This window comes from Pteronotus mesoamericanus, unplaced genomic scaffold (genome assembly GCF_021234165.1).
Source record: "Pteronotus mesoamericanus isolate MK-2021 breed Mesoamerican mustached bat unplaced genomic scaffold, CSHL_Meso_final scaffold_705, whole genome shotgun sequence".
NCBI lineage: Eukaryota > Metazoa > Chordata > Mammalia > Chiroptera > Mormoopidae > Pteronotus > Pteronotus mesoamericanus.
The window spans coordinates 1,989,867-2,005,445 of NW_026555326.1; positions in this window are offsets into that span (position 1 = coordinate 1,989,867).

The window sequence follows — 15,579 nt, forward strand, 5'->3', positions numbered from 1 at the left end:
TTTTCACTACCACATGTGTTGGAAAAATAAAGTTCTTTATCCTTTAAGAACTACTTCATTAGGTATAAAAAATATTTTGTGTGACAAAATAAGAATTCGTAAAGAACTTCTGCTACATGAAGTACCATAAACATCTTTAGGACAAACAGTTGTATGATAGAGTTGTGGGCTAAACTAGCAGATTTTTCCATGGCACAGCACTTTTATTTGAAAGAATGACTAATAGATAAAACATCATTTTTTCAGTCTTGGGTGTTTAGTAGATATTTTTCCAACAAATGCATCAGTGGGCTAGTCAGTTCAAGGAAAAACTACTGACAATATATCTTTCCTGTGATAAAGTTGAGTTTTCAGGTGAAAATTAGAATTTTGGGAAACCTGTGCTTGACAGCTCCTCAATTCTTCCAAGATTTTTCTGATGAGACTGATGGTGATAATAATGACTGGGACTTATAAAAATATTGTGTAATGAAATATGCCAACATTTGGAAAGATCTGCATAACTCAGTGAATTAATACTTCACAAATGTCCAACACATACTGATATAAAATCCTACATAAATTTTTAAAAATCACTCAAAGTGTAAGGATAGACCAGTAGATTTAAATGTAATATAGTATATAAAGTTCATTGATATGATTTCAGATTCTACATTATAACTAACCTTTAAGGAACTATCATTTGTTGCATTTTTGTGTAGAATCAAAGAAAATCCTTAGTTATTGGAAAGGACTATTGAAATGATTCTCCCTTTGTGTCACTGGATTTTTTTTTTTAATTTACTTCACCACCAGAACATATCACAAAGATTACATGAGGAAGCAAATATGCAAATCCAAGTGTTTCCATTAAGTCAGACATTAAAGACTTTCAAAAAATAAAACAATGCACTAGTCTCATGATTTAAAAAAAAATTAAATAAAAATATGTTAAATAAAAATATGTTGTTTTATTAATACATAATAGGTTATTACTGTTTTTAATATAAATGTTTAAAATTAAAAAAATTTCTCAATTAGAAATTTTAATATGTAAATGTTATTACATATAGTCCATGTAAACCAAAGCTCTTTGGGATCCTCAATGACTTTAAGAGTATTAAGAAATCCTGAAATAAAAAAAAGTTAAAGAACTGCTCTCTTACATTCTTAGTTTTAATTTTCTCACAGTCCTTAGAACACTAGAGCCAAAACTTCTATAAGAATTACTATGAAAAAAGCAGTAAATCTCATTTCCTTTAATAGCTTTCTGAGAAAAGATATATAGGAAGTAAATTTCTTGAGACCTTGGCTGTCATAAAATGGCATTATTATACTCTCATAGTTAATTGATACTTTTGTTGGATATAGAATTCTAGGTTAAAAATAATTTTTTTTAGAATTTTGATGGCTTTCCCACAAATTTTTAGCTCCCAGGTTTGCTGTTCAAAAGTTCAAACCCATGTTGGTTACCAATCCTTTGTACTTAATTTGTCCCTGCCCCTGTTCCACTCTGCAAAAATGATTGTAGGATACTTTCTTTTTCTTGAGTGCTCTGAAATGTCATGTTTATATAACAATGTGAGTTTGTTCTTATTCATTTCTAATTTGGTTGGTATTTGGTAGATCTTTTCAATCTGGAAACATCGTGTTCAGTTCTGAGAAATTTTCCTGAATTGCTTCATGCTTGTTTTTGTGTCCTGTGTTATCTCTCTCTAGAATTTCCTTTATTTGCATATTGGACCTCCAGGACTGGTCTTCTAATTTTCTTATCCTTTCTTTTCTGTTTTTTCTTTTGTTTCTCTTTCTGTCTCTTTGTCTCTCTCTCTCTATCTTTGTCTTTCTGTCTCTGTCTCTGTTTCTCTCTCTCTTCTCTCCTATGGTTTACTTTCTATAAAATTTCCTCAACTTTATCTTAGAATTCTTATACTGAAAATTTTATTTCTGAAATCATCTTTTTAATTTCCAAGAGCACTTCTTTTTCTCTTCATTTTCCTTTACAACTTGCAGTTAACTGTTTCATGGATACAGTATCTCTCCTGTTATCTTTCTGAGAATGCTGATGATATAAAAATTCACATTTTTTTTTGTTTTCCTTGGATTATCACTGTTTTCTACAAGTTATTTTCTCTCTCTCTCTCTCTTTTTTTTTTTCCTTGTGTGTATGTCTACTTTTTTCATTAGAGGTTTCCCACAAATTTTTAGGACTCCTTGGTCATCTGTTCATAGTTGTGAACAAACACTAAAAAGCAGACTGAAATCTCTGAGTACATGGGTGGGATTCGTTGACTCCTGAGCTTCACTACACTCGCAAGGTGATCAGTGTGGGCCATTGGGAAACCTCCAATGTGAAAATCTTTAACTTTTGTTCTTTGGGCTCCAGGAGATGTCTTTCAAACATCTACATTATAGCTCTACCTGTGAGCATTCTGGAAACTGATTAGAAATACTGAATATAAATACTCATTTTATGCTTGTTTAGAGTATGAGCTCTTTCTTCAACTCTAGTTTGTATCTACGATTCCAGAGACTCCCAATTTTATTCTCTTTAGAGATTAAATCTTCAGTCTTTCTCCTTGAGTGTAAAACAGGCAGTCACTCAAGTACTTGAAATGGGGCAGGAGAACTGATTGCTTTTTTTGTGTGTGGTTATTTATTTCATTTTTAAATATTTTTTAAATTTTTCAGTTATGGTGGGCATAAAATATTATATTAGCTTCAGGTGTACAACCCAGTGATTAAACATTCATATGTCTTATAAAGTGATCACCCTGATAAACTTAGTACCCATCTGACACCCTACATAGTTATTACAATATTATTGACTACATTCTCTAGCCTATACTTTACATACCCACGACTATTCTATTTTTTACTTTTTAATCCCTACACCATTTTTTCCATTTCCCCAACTCCTCTCTAGTCTGACAACTGTCAAAATGTTCTCTATATCTATAAGTCTGTTTCTGTTCTGTTTGTTCATTTATTTTGTTTTTTAGATTCCACAAATAAGTGAAATCATCTGGTATTTGTCTTTCTCTATCTGACTTATTTCACCCAGCACAATATCCTCTAGTCCATCCATGATGTTGCAGAATTTAACTGGTGACCTTTCTCTTTGTGGGACAATGCCCAATCAGCTGAGCCGTACCATACCACCACACCAGGGAGACCACTCTCACTTTTAGAGCCTGTGGTATAAATAGATGTGTGTGCATGCGTGTATGTGTGCATTTGAAAGAGAGAGTGCAATCAGTGTATGTATAGGTGTGCAGATAGGTCTCCAATCCTTCTTTTTTACCATGTGTTTCATAATTATTTATTCAAGCATATCGAATGTGTATTATAATGTCATGTATTGTAATAGGTGCACAAGGATGCAACTAGTTATGGTTCCCTTCCTCATAGAGTTTATGCTATGGAGAAAGAAAACATATAAACCCATGAAATAGTACAGTGTGGTACGTAACTACCTTAGAGTCACAAGATATTAGGGCTAGGTGGTGCAGGACTGAATAAAGGGAGAGAGATAAAGTTTGGAGTAGATAAAGACTTAGAGAGGAAGCGAGACCTCAGTGAGTCCTAAGGGTAGACTTTGGAGGAGAAAAATGGGATGGAGAGGCCATTCCAGGAGGAGAACTTGGTGCACCCTTTTTGGCTTGCTAAATTATACTAGTCTGTCAAATCCCTGAATGTGCCAGTATTTTTCCTATTACAGGAAATATGCTCATGCTGTTTTGCTGCTGGAATACTCCTTGTCCTAATCTTCCTTTAGTTCACTTCATGAGTGAATTTAAAATTTTACTTCCTTAGGGAAGCTTTCCTTGACTCCCTCATACCAATTTATGCTTTACTTCCTAATCCCCTGTAAAGAGTTGTACTCTTATGTCATGCACCATACTTAAACTTCTCAGTTTCTCCACAAAATTTTTATTGTACATTTATTTCTTTAAATTGTCTAATGTCTATTTTTCACATAAAATGGGATGTTCTGGCACGGAAGAAACTGACTCTTGTCCATGGCTATGCTGGCGTCCAACACAGTGCTTGGCACATGGAGAAGTGCGTGCACAGGGAAGGGTGGGCAGAGCTAGGAGGAGTTTGTGGGACCCGGCCTCCAACACGATGCCCCAGTGACCTCTGTCCACCTCCTGGTGGTCACACCCCTGTACAGCCCCCTCTCACTTTGCAGCAGGTTGCCCTGGGTTACCAATAGAATATGCATTAACTTCTGAGATTAGCTTATAAAAGAGTACGACTTCCATCATGGGTTTTCTCTCTGTCACCCTGGGGAAACAATCTCCATGTATTGAGGACACTGAGGTGGACAGGAACTGAGGGCTCTGGCCAACACTCAGGAAGAGACTGAGGCCTCACAACAACCACATGACTAAGCTTGGGAGCAAATCCTTCAACTTTAAGAAGATCGCAGCCGTGGCCGTCAGCTTGACTGACATCTTATGACAGATGCTGAGCCAGAGCCACTCAACTAAGTTATTCCTGAATTTCTGACCTTGGAAAGTGTGTGAGATAATTTGTGTTTATTTTAAACTGCTATGTTTGTGAGTATTTTGTTATGCAGCAATAGATAACTAACACAGGGCTTAATGAGAGAAATATGTGCATTAGACTAATCCTGCTTCTGCCTTTGATCTGTTTAAACAATGCTTATTTGTGGCCTCCTCTGAAGAAATCTTGGAACTTGGACCCATCCATCCCCCTGGAGAGCCTTTGCTTTTGTCCCAGCGATTCCCTAGATGAATGACTCTTTATATCCTGTGTTTCAATGGCCTAGTGCTTGTTGAAAGGGCTTCGGCTGCAAACTCAGTTTACATTTTCTAGGAGATTAAGAAATCTAGCTGACTCTGCGTACAATTTTCTTAAGGGTGTGGTGAGGGAGATTCCTTCTCTAAATTGAGATTTACGAGGACACTTCATCTTGAACATCTCTTTTGATGAAAGAGAGAAGTTTTGTTAAATGTGTGCTTTCTAGAGGCCACGTGGGCACCACTTCCTCTCAAACTTGGGGGGAAGTCACTGCCTTTAAGAGGTCCACAAAAAATTACTGTCTATGCTGCGATTCTGAGGTCGGGTGGGGCAGTGGCTGGGAGCTTGGGTTTCAAGTCACATAGTCTGGGTTTGAGTCTCGTTCTGCCTTTTACTACCTGTGTGTCATGTCACCACTCTAAGACTCAGTTTCCTCGCCAAAAAATGGAGTAACGATGCTCCCTCTCCTTCTTCTTCATAGAGTTGGTGGGAGGACTATATAAGGCACCTTATTCAGCACAGTGCCCAATGAATAATAAGTACCATATAAATAAATGGTGAATATTTTGAATGCAAATGACAGAATAAGATTGAGTCAGAAGGTAGTGTCAAGTTCCAGATTTGCCTCTAATTAGCTGTGTGAATTTAGGCAAAAAGTTTAACATCTTGGTACCTAATTTCCTCATTTATAAAATGAGGGGTTTGGGCAAGTTGATATTTTTTAAAGTGAGATCCAAAGAACTATTTGCATCCGAATCCCCTGGGTGCTTAATGGTATAATGCAGATCCCCAGGCTCACACACAGTCCCACACAATCAGAATCTCTGATGGGAGCTCAGGAAAGTGCATTTTATTCAGTTCCTCCACGATTCCTGTTCTCTACTGCCTTGCTGTTATATGCATCTATAAAAGAGACTTAAATATCAGCTAAGTTATCAGGGGGAACTTTCCACAAGGCCCTGGAGGATCCCAGAGCAAAACAGTGTGCTGGGGTCTATAAATGCAGCACAAATTTTCCATCAGGTAGGTAGTTTTCAGAAGTCCGTGAATAAAGGACCCATGAGCATGGACGGCAGGGTGGGGATTGACCATGGAGCCTGCAGTGAAGGGTGAGAGGGGCAGGGGAGAGCAACAGGGAGTGAGGGGAGCAGGACAACTGTACCTAAACAACAATTAAAAAAAAAAAGAAGTTCTTGAGCCCATGCCAGGGAGTCTAGATCTGTGGAATATACGTTCTTCTTTCCTATGCCCACATGAGGTCAATAAAACATTAGGCTTATCTCGCTCTCTCTTTTTAAAAATAATTTCAGAACAAAAGAATTTTCAACAGTGTTGTTCTAAAAGTAGAATACTTACATTACAAAGATAGGTCTTATTTACTAATAGGCTTCTTGGGTGACTGTTTGAGTTTCTATGCAGCCTAACCCAGCAGTGCCCTGTTCTTTACAGCGGAAGGTACATTAACTTTCAGGTTCATAAACTTTAATCCATCAGCAGGTTTTCTACAATAACTGTTCATGGAGCTCTGGGAGTCATTTTAAGGCAAAGAATATTCTCTACTTTGAATTTCACTAAAAGAGTTCAAGATGTCTGGATTGTGTTGTTTCACACGTCTACCCAACAGGCCTGGTATAAAAGGATTGTTAGCTGGATTGGAGATGGGTTGATAGAGGCTCAAAGAGTCTAGATGCCTGGCTGAGGACACACAGCAGTAGAATGACGATCAGACCCCAGGTCCCCATCTCTTTCTTCAAGGGCCTTCTTTACAAGATATGATTAATATCATGGAGTGATCAAGCCAAGTGTCCTTTTAGGCAATTTACACCATTCTGTTTGTCTTTTCTCGAGTTTTTGGCCTCGAGCTCAGCAATTGGTTTTCTCCCTAGCTCACTGTCTTTTTTCTTGTTTTAGAACCAAGTCATCAGGTGAGAGGGGAAGTAGAAACATCAGGGAAGAACCCATTGTCATGTGCATAGGGGTCTGTATCCACTTCCTGACCTTGTCACTCCCCTGGCATCAGACCCTGGGCCTGCCCTTGGAGCTGGCCACAGTGACTGCTCACTGAGGGTGCAGGGCCCTGCTGTGTTTCCTTCTCTCTGTCTTTCGTTTTAAGTGAATGCAGGTGGATAACTGACTGGCACAGCCAAAATCCGGAAAGAGCCAGGTCACAGGCACTTGACTTAAAGTGAAAGATCATGCTGATCCACATTAACTAACTTATTCATTCATTCATTATCTTAACTGCCAGATAATGCTGGAGGAACTCCTGCATGCCAGGTATTTTCCTCTACACTAGGATTTCAAAGATGAACAAGGTGCAGGCTCTGCTGTGAAGAAATAGTTTTCAAGCAGAGAAAGTCAAAAATAAAACCAATGACTGTGTTACATTCTGAAAAGTGCTATGGCGGGTGTACACCTAGGAGAATGTAGAAACATAAACAGCAGGACTTCTTTTACTTAGAAAAGTTGGTAAATGGCATTTTGCATGCATCTTTGAGAATGTCCCATGTCTGACTGATGGTGGGGGTAGAGTGGAAGACAAAGGGAGAAGAAAAAGCCTCTCTGTGGGCAGGGCCTCAGGCTCCCTCCCTTACAAGCCTCCCTGTGGGACTGAAGGATACAGTGGACCAGTCCCACTGAGCGAGAGTTGTTGGCATGTGAAGGGCCCCTCCCCTCAGAGACATTGCTGGACAGGGCAAAGTCTTCGGAATGCAGAAGGTATGGGGGGATCCTGTCATCACCATTTCCTTCCCAAGAGTTCTTGGTCAAAATAGAGGTTCTGCATGCCTTCTGAGCACCAGTTTCCCTGCATTGAATGAGAAATCCATTTGGCTGAGCCACAGGAGGGTCAAGGGCCCCAGGTTTGGATTAACCTGGATTGGTCTAGGTGCTTGCGTACATGTCCTGAGGCTGACCACTTCCCTGATCATGCGAACTTTCCTTCTTTCACTCAAATGTTTTACTGTGTCTTGCTGGGTGACCAACTCATCCTTGTCTGGGATTATCTCAGTTTTCAAACTTGTATCCCAGGAACCCCCTCAGTCCTGGGCAATCTGGGATGGTTGGTCACTGTATAGTCCCTCCCTCCTTCATTCATGCTTCTTTCTACACACTTGCTCCCCTATCTTTTCTCCTTTCTTCCTTGCTTGGAAGTATGGGCATTGTAGTCATTTCAAGGGTTATGCTCTACCCCTGCAGCTGGTTCATTTCACAGTGTGCCTACACCACATTCCCCTTTGGGGGAATTCCTGCTTATACCCCTCTGTTACTCTTAAGATCTCTTTTCTGTAGGGGATACCTCCTCCTTCTGGCCACAGATTTTTCTAGGGGTGATTTTTGCTTGGCAAACAGTGACTGGGCTCTCTAGTTTTCCATTTGCATTTATGTGGCTCTGAAGAAAGGGCCTGACTGGCTTGCTTTGCCACCAGTAAGTGGGAATACCCCCACAGGACAGAGAGCACCAGGCTGGCTTAGAGATCCCCAGCTTTTTTGTGTCCACTTCCTTGCCCAAGTGATCTGAGTAGCAGGGATGATTTCTGTAGCAAAACCCACTGCTGCTAGTTTCATAGCAATTGTACTGGTTTTTACGGGCCACCTTAATAAAGTACCACAAACTGAGTGGCTTAAAGTAACAGAAATTTGTTGTCTCACAGTTCTGAAAGCTAGAAGTCCAGGATCAGTGTGTCAACAGGCCTAATCTCCCTCTGGAACAAGAAGAGGAGAATCCTTCCTTGACTCTTTCTAGTTTCTGGTGGTGGCCAGCAATCCTTGTTGGCAGTGGCAACACTTCAGTCTCTGCCTCCGTCATCATATATAGTATTCTCCTTGTGTGTCTCTGTTTCTCTTCTCTCTCGTATAATGACAACTGTCATATTGCATTAAGGGCCCATCCTACTCCAGCATGACCTCATCTTAACAAGTTACATCTGCAACAACGCTATTTCCAAATAAGGTCATGCTATGAGGTGCTGGAGGTTAGGACTTCAACATATCATTTTGGGGACACAACTCAACCCTTAATAGCGAGCAAGTGTGAAAAGATGAATCAGGGCCACTACCTCTATAAGTTGGCTTTGATGTATGTGATAGGCAGTAAGGCTTTATATAGTCTTCCTTCAGACCACTTAACTGGCCTTTTGGGGAGGTCTCTGTTCTTGTTTTTGCTTGTTTGGCTCCTCTTAGCCGTTTCTCTCCTTTTCTCTGTTCCCATTCCCAACTCCCTTTAGCTGCTGCTTCCAGCCCGCCACTACGCCTCCCTCTAGTAGAACTCCCTGCTGTCGTAGCTCCAGGACTTACCACAGCCTTCACAGCAGCTTGCACCCCTTCCTCGGAGTCATTGCTTTTTACACTCAATCCTGGGGATCTACAGAAGAGCTGGAGGTGGGATGATGATAAGGGCAAGGAGACCCCATAAAATGAAGATTTAGTCTGCCCAGAAATCTGTTTATTCCTTTGATCTTTTCTTTATATTGTGTTTTTCTTATATGATTTCATTTAGGGAAAAAGTTCTGCTAAAAAAAGTATAAAAAGTATTAAACTTACAGCTGTAGGACATATAGTGAAAAGAGACCTTTGGCCATAAGGTTGACAGCCTAAGCTGGGGTTACCTGGAGATTTGTTAAAGCACTGGGTAAGGATTCAGTGTTAACACTGACTAGAGACCGTAGAGGTCACCCCTTCAGTGGTCTTCACACTTATTAAACATGTGGAATCACAGTCCACCTGCCCCTGCCTTTGTAAAGCTAAGTGGAAGCCCGTGGTAGAAAACCTAATGCACTTGACCAATGCTCTCTTGGCCACCCAGAGCCCTGCCTCCCCTCCATTCTCTTTGGCCACTGCTGAAGGTTGAAAGAACTCTACATTTTAAAAACTGTCAAGTTGTAATCCAACTCACAAGTTTTAGATGAAGGTTGGGAGGGCCCAGATAGGAGTGGCGGTTTGCTCAAGGCCCCACAGTGATTGTTGGCAGAGCACCAAGTGGAGGAGAGCTTTCCCATGGTGACGGCAGAGCATGGGCCTCCAGCCAAGAGCAGAACAGGCCTCCTCTTGCCTTGACGTCCATCATCCCTGTCCCTTGGCTGGGAATTGTATCCTCTCACTGCTCCACCCACTCAGCTCTTACTCATCCTTCAACATTAAGCCCAAGCATTCCCTCCTTTGTGGAGTCTTTCTCAACTGCCCATGCCAACTTAACTCTTCCCATATTCCCACAGCCCTTTGCCATCCACAGAGAGCAGTTCTCATATTCTACCATGTCAATATATCTGTGGGTTAGACTCACATTTCTTACTAGTGTATAACATGCCTCATTCCAAAAAGATTTCAAAGAGATATTTTCCTATTATGCTGGGGGTCCAATAGGGTACCTCTTGCACCCAGCACAGTGTCAGCACATAGTAGGTGTAGAGTCATTATTTTTAGAATGAAAGAATTATGTTGGGTGGAAATCAGCTTATGTTCTAAGCCAATGCTTCCCAAACTTTAATGCACATTAAATCATATAGAAATTGTGCTAAAATTGAGATTCCAGTTCACGAGGTGCAGGTTGGGGCCTATGATTCTACATTTTAACAAGCACCCAATAAATACTGGATGCTTCCGGTGCTCAGACCATACTTTTGAGTAATCAAGAAGAGAAGATTGCAGTGTGTTCCATTAAACATACTAAAAAGGGACAGGACAGTAGGGATAGGGCAGGGATGGCCAAGGATTCTGAGGCACTTGTGGATGTGCCTCCAGAAGGAGAGCTGACAGCTGACACTGAGAATGAACCTTAGAGAACTACCTCTAGCTGGCAATTGCTGTACGTCTGGGGCTCAGCCAGAAATGGGCTTTAGCATTGTTGACTTTGGTAAAACTCAAACCATCCGGAAGTTTTCTTACCATTCATCATAGTGCAGCCTTTAGAAGGGAAGATAGACTGGGAATCTCTTGGCAATGCTTTCTCACATCTGGTTAAGAACCTAAATTTTATAAAATGTTATATACATACATTATGTCTAAGATTCTTAAGGGAGAAATGTAATATTCCATTGTAGACATGACAAAACTGAGACTCACACACATACAAACGCTTCCCAGGGTAATTCAATCTATAGGACATTGATTAAAAGGCTATTGTGATTACATTTCCATTGCATTTATTCCTATAGTACTTCCCTTATCCTAACTCCCTTCCTTAGTGCTTCACTGCTATAGCTTGTGATAATTATCTTCCAGGCAAATTAGGACATTTTTCTGAGTTATTTGTCATCAAACCTTCAGCACCTAGCATGTCCCACACCTAGAAGACACTCCATGAACACTGGTTAAATACGTGAATACAGAGTTACACCATTGGAGAGTCTCCACTTTCATGGTTAGGGGTTTGTGTTCTGATTACAGCATCGCACTAATGAGGTCAAGGCTGTGGGTTGGGTTCCCCTGTATGAGTGGCATACCTTTGCCTTGTTCCCTACTCATGCTTTTCAACACGCTTAATAGTCTTCTTCAAAATGGGACCAATCAGTGATTCAGGAACTCGGGGAGAATATGGCTGTGTCAGAAGAAACGACTTGAAGTGTGTTCTGGGAATGGCAATAGCATCCTCTTTAAAGACAATAACTTCTGTCATAGGCATTTTGCTGTATGACCCCTTATAAGTGATGCTCCGGTCAATCCAGTTCTGCACTACCCAGTGAAGGAAAGCAGTCTCTGAACTGTGTGATGATCTGCAGAACCTAGAACCTCACCCATGGGGACGTTAAGGAGGGAAAAAAGCCATCTTACTACCAACTGAAAGGAAAGAACTGAGTTCTCAATTTGCATTTGTTCAGCCCTTATTCTTCCTTTGGTTGCTTTCTTATGCTTAATATGTGTTCCTCAGAAAATAATACAAAAAAACTTCAAAGAAAAGTTTTAATTCATTTTAAGATTTAAGTAAACTGCAAAGGAGACTGAGAAACATGGTCTTCCTGTGTGCCCAGGAAGAAGAAATGGGATGGATGAACATCTAGTCAGTCTTTGCCAAAATCACTAAGCAATGTTTCCTCCCCACCCCCCGAAACCCCTTTTCCTAGGTTATCCCATCTATGTATTGATTTAAAAAATTTATATTAGTTATAATAGGTGACATGTATCAAACACTAAGTATGTGCCAGGCACTGTGCTAATCACCCAACATAAATTAATTTATGAGATCCTTACAAACAACTTATAAGGCAGGCACTGCTCATATCTCCATTTCACAGATAAGGAAACTGGGAGGTGAAGTGACTTGCTCCAGATTGCACAGCTAGAAATCGACAGGGCCAGGCTTGAACCCAAGTCTATCTGATTCCTAAACCACCGCATGATACTGTGTTAATTGACCCTCTGCTTCCTCCTGACAGTGCCACCTCCTTTGTGACCCTCTCCTGGTAGGTCACTCATTTTCCTTGTTTCTCATTCACTACCCCTCCTCCAGCTACAGCATGGAAACCAGGTCGACATCTTCTAGGCATTCACTCCTGCTTCCCTCCATCATTGTCCAACTTTGTTCAACTCCTCCTTTGACACTCAGAGCTTGCTGGGGCCATCTCTTTATTGAAGTATTTAGCACCTGGCTTATAGGCTTCCCCTGCAAGCCATTTCCTACCCTTATCTGGGCAACTTCAATGTCTGTGTGAATAAGTTCAACTCCACAGCCTTAGAGTCTCTTTTCTTTACACACTAATTCACTTGAGCCCTTTCAATAGAAACATCTGGATTCTGCTGTTACCAGGGACTGTGCGGCTTCCATGTCTCCCCTAAACCTCTTCACTGACCTTGCAGAGCACTTCTTTACCTTTCTAGCCATTGCTCTCTCCTGGACTCATTTCACTCCTTAGATATCCTGGAACCCAGGGACAACTACTTTGCAAGGGCACTGAGAAGTAAGGATGGAGAGTGTCACAGGGTAAAAGAGAGTCTGAAAAAGGAATTCAGAGACAGGGAAGAGGAATTCTCCTTCTCATCATGTCGTTGAGGAGCAGTCATTGTCTGGGAACAGAGCAGTGAATTATGGGAGTTGTCCAGCTCCTACGTGAAATGAGCTTTCTCTGTCTAGGTGAAGTATTAACTAGGGAGGGAATCTGTAGGAATCCTACCCTGGATCAGGTCCAGGCAGTCAGTCCTATAGAATGATCTGGGGGTCCTGGCCACAGGGCAGATTCCGACAGCCCACACCAGGTCTCCTGAATCAGATTCTTTGGGGATGGGCCTAAGAACATGCATTTTATACAAAATCCAATATGATTCTTATACACTTCAGGGTTTGAGGATATTTGATTTAGGCTGGCCAGACACACATCCCCCAGAAGGGGTTAAAATATTTGCCACTTCTCAACCCCCATCACCACCACCACCCCCCTCCCCCCACTGCACGTGATTCATTCCAACTTGGACAGGAGTCAGACTTGCCAGTAAGTTGTGATTTTTCTTTGAAGCCCCTTAGAACTAATTCTACTCCCTTCCCTGAAGGGCCGAGAGTGGGACAAGCTTATTTGGCTCAGGAACAAACAGAAATTCTACCCCAAATCCCTATCTTTCTCCCTTCTCGCCTCTTCCCTCTGTTGAGAAACAACTCCAGTCCCTCCCTTTTGTGTGAGGGTGGAGGGGAGAGCCAGTGTGCTCAGGAAACTGATTAATCTATGGGGTAGGCATCAAGAGATAAAAATCCCGTCTTGTATAACTTCTTAAAACCGGCCTCAGGGAGAGGACAATAAACCAGGACTCCCTGTACTCTGAGGATCATGGTAGTTCCTTATCCGCATGGAGACAAGACAGATCAATGAAGTCCCCTTCCTATACAGCGTTTCTTTTTCTCCTTGGTGCTTTCCAAACAGCCTCTCTGCTGACAAGTCTCGGCACCCACCTCCCAGAGCTGCAAAGAAGGGGCCTTATGGTTCTGTTCTGGCCCAGGTGATTTCTATAATTTGAAACAACGCAGTGTTTGAATTCAGAAAACCCAATTCAAATCCCAGCTGCATTCCTTACCTGCTGCATGACTTTGGTCAAATCATTAAACTTCTGTCTCTATTTCCACAGCTCTAAACAGTGAATGAGCCTATTTCTCGTTGCCTTCTCATAGGGCCTTGAAGGCAAATGAGATGTTTTTTGTTTTGAGAAGGGTAGAGCTTAAACTATTATGAGCAGGAGTCGACATGAGCACTATTTTGAAACACCCTTCACCAGGGGTTCCATCTGCAGACAACAGACGGTGACCCACTGCTCATCTAGCAGCCCATAAATATTGATGAGCTTCAGAATGCTGCCATTCTTGCAAATTCATATTCCCTGGCTCTGCCAGTGAATCAGTGGTACTCCATGCGGTTCTAGGCAGATGGACCAATGGTCCAGGTAACACATCCAAGAAAACCTGCGAGGAGAGAAAGAAGTGGAAGGAGAACTCTGCCTTCTATCACCTTCCAGGGGCTGAGCTATAGACTTTGACTTGACAGCTGCCAGCTTGTATCAAGAGATGGGAAGTGACTTAGTCAACTTTCCAATAGCTTTCAAACATACTAGAGAAAGGTCTAAGGGGGATTAGGTAGACTGACTGTTCAGGGTATTAGATTTTGAAGGGCTTCCGGCCAAGCCCAGCATCTGGACTACCCCCGATCTGTGCCCACCCCCATCAACACATTGCCATCCTGGGCCTTGTTCCTTCGGGCCCATACAGTTGGAATGACTTATCTGGTCTCCTGGTTCTGCATTACCAGGGCTCACATAGGGTTAGTGGGTTCTGACCGCTCCATCTTTTTATTTTTAAAAAGTTAGGTTTTTTTCTTTCTTTCTAAAAATCCTCACCAAAGTATCCTCTGGTTTTTTGATTTTTTTTTTTTTTTTTTTTGAGAGAGTGAGAGAGAAACATCGATGTGAGGAAGAATCATCGACTGGTTGCCTCCCATATGTGCCCCAACAAGAAACTGAATCCACACCCTAGGTATGTGCCCTGACTGGGAATCAAACCTGCAACCTTTTGGTGTACAGGACGATGCTCCATCCAACTGAATTACCAGGTCAGGGTGAGGTTCATTGTTTTGTTTTTTTTTTCCTTTGCCTGAACTCAATTTTTTGATGGCAAGAATTTCAGGAAGCATGGCAGAGACTGCCTCTTCAAATAACACCATAAAGAATTTGGCCATGTGGCTTTTTGAGAAACTCTTAACCATGAAAACATTGGTGGCTCTCTCCCTATCTTTCAGCCAGAAACCAGCCACAGTCATTCCTGCCTTGGGTTCTTGGCAGTGAGCACAGTTCCCCTTTCTTTTTTCTTTGCTGGAGCTGGCTCTTTCTTGTCCTGAGATCCCTTCTTAAATGTCACTTCCTCCAGGAGGCCTTCCCTGACTGCTCAGTTGCTTTTTTCTCTCACATGATCCTATTTTACGCTCTGCACTCTGATATTGTTCTTATTTATCTCTTTATTTCTGTCTTTCTCCACTAGAATAGAAGACAGAGAGACCACTTTCATTTCTACAGTCCCTGCTCCCAGTACGTTGCCTGGCGCATGGCAGGTCCTCGGGAAATACTCTGGAACTGGAGACTTTAATCCTGGGCCTACTCCTTATTAGCTGAGCGACCAGAACCTTGGTTTCTTCCTTTGTGAAAAGGAGATAGTAATGCTGACTTTGTGGGTTTGTAGTAAATAGGAAAGAATATGGAAAAGTGCCTTGAATATAGAAGGTGCTCACAAATTAATTATTTAATTAACGAATTAAAATATTTTTTCCTCCTTTTTTTTAGCCCTGGTTCTGCTACTTATGAGCTCCATGGCCTTGGTGGATCATTTTGTTCTCTGAGCTTCATAAGGGAAGGGACTGCTACCAGGTCACC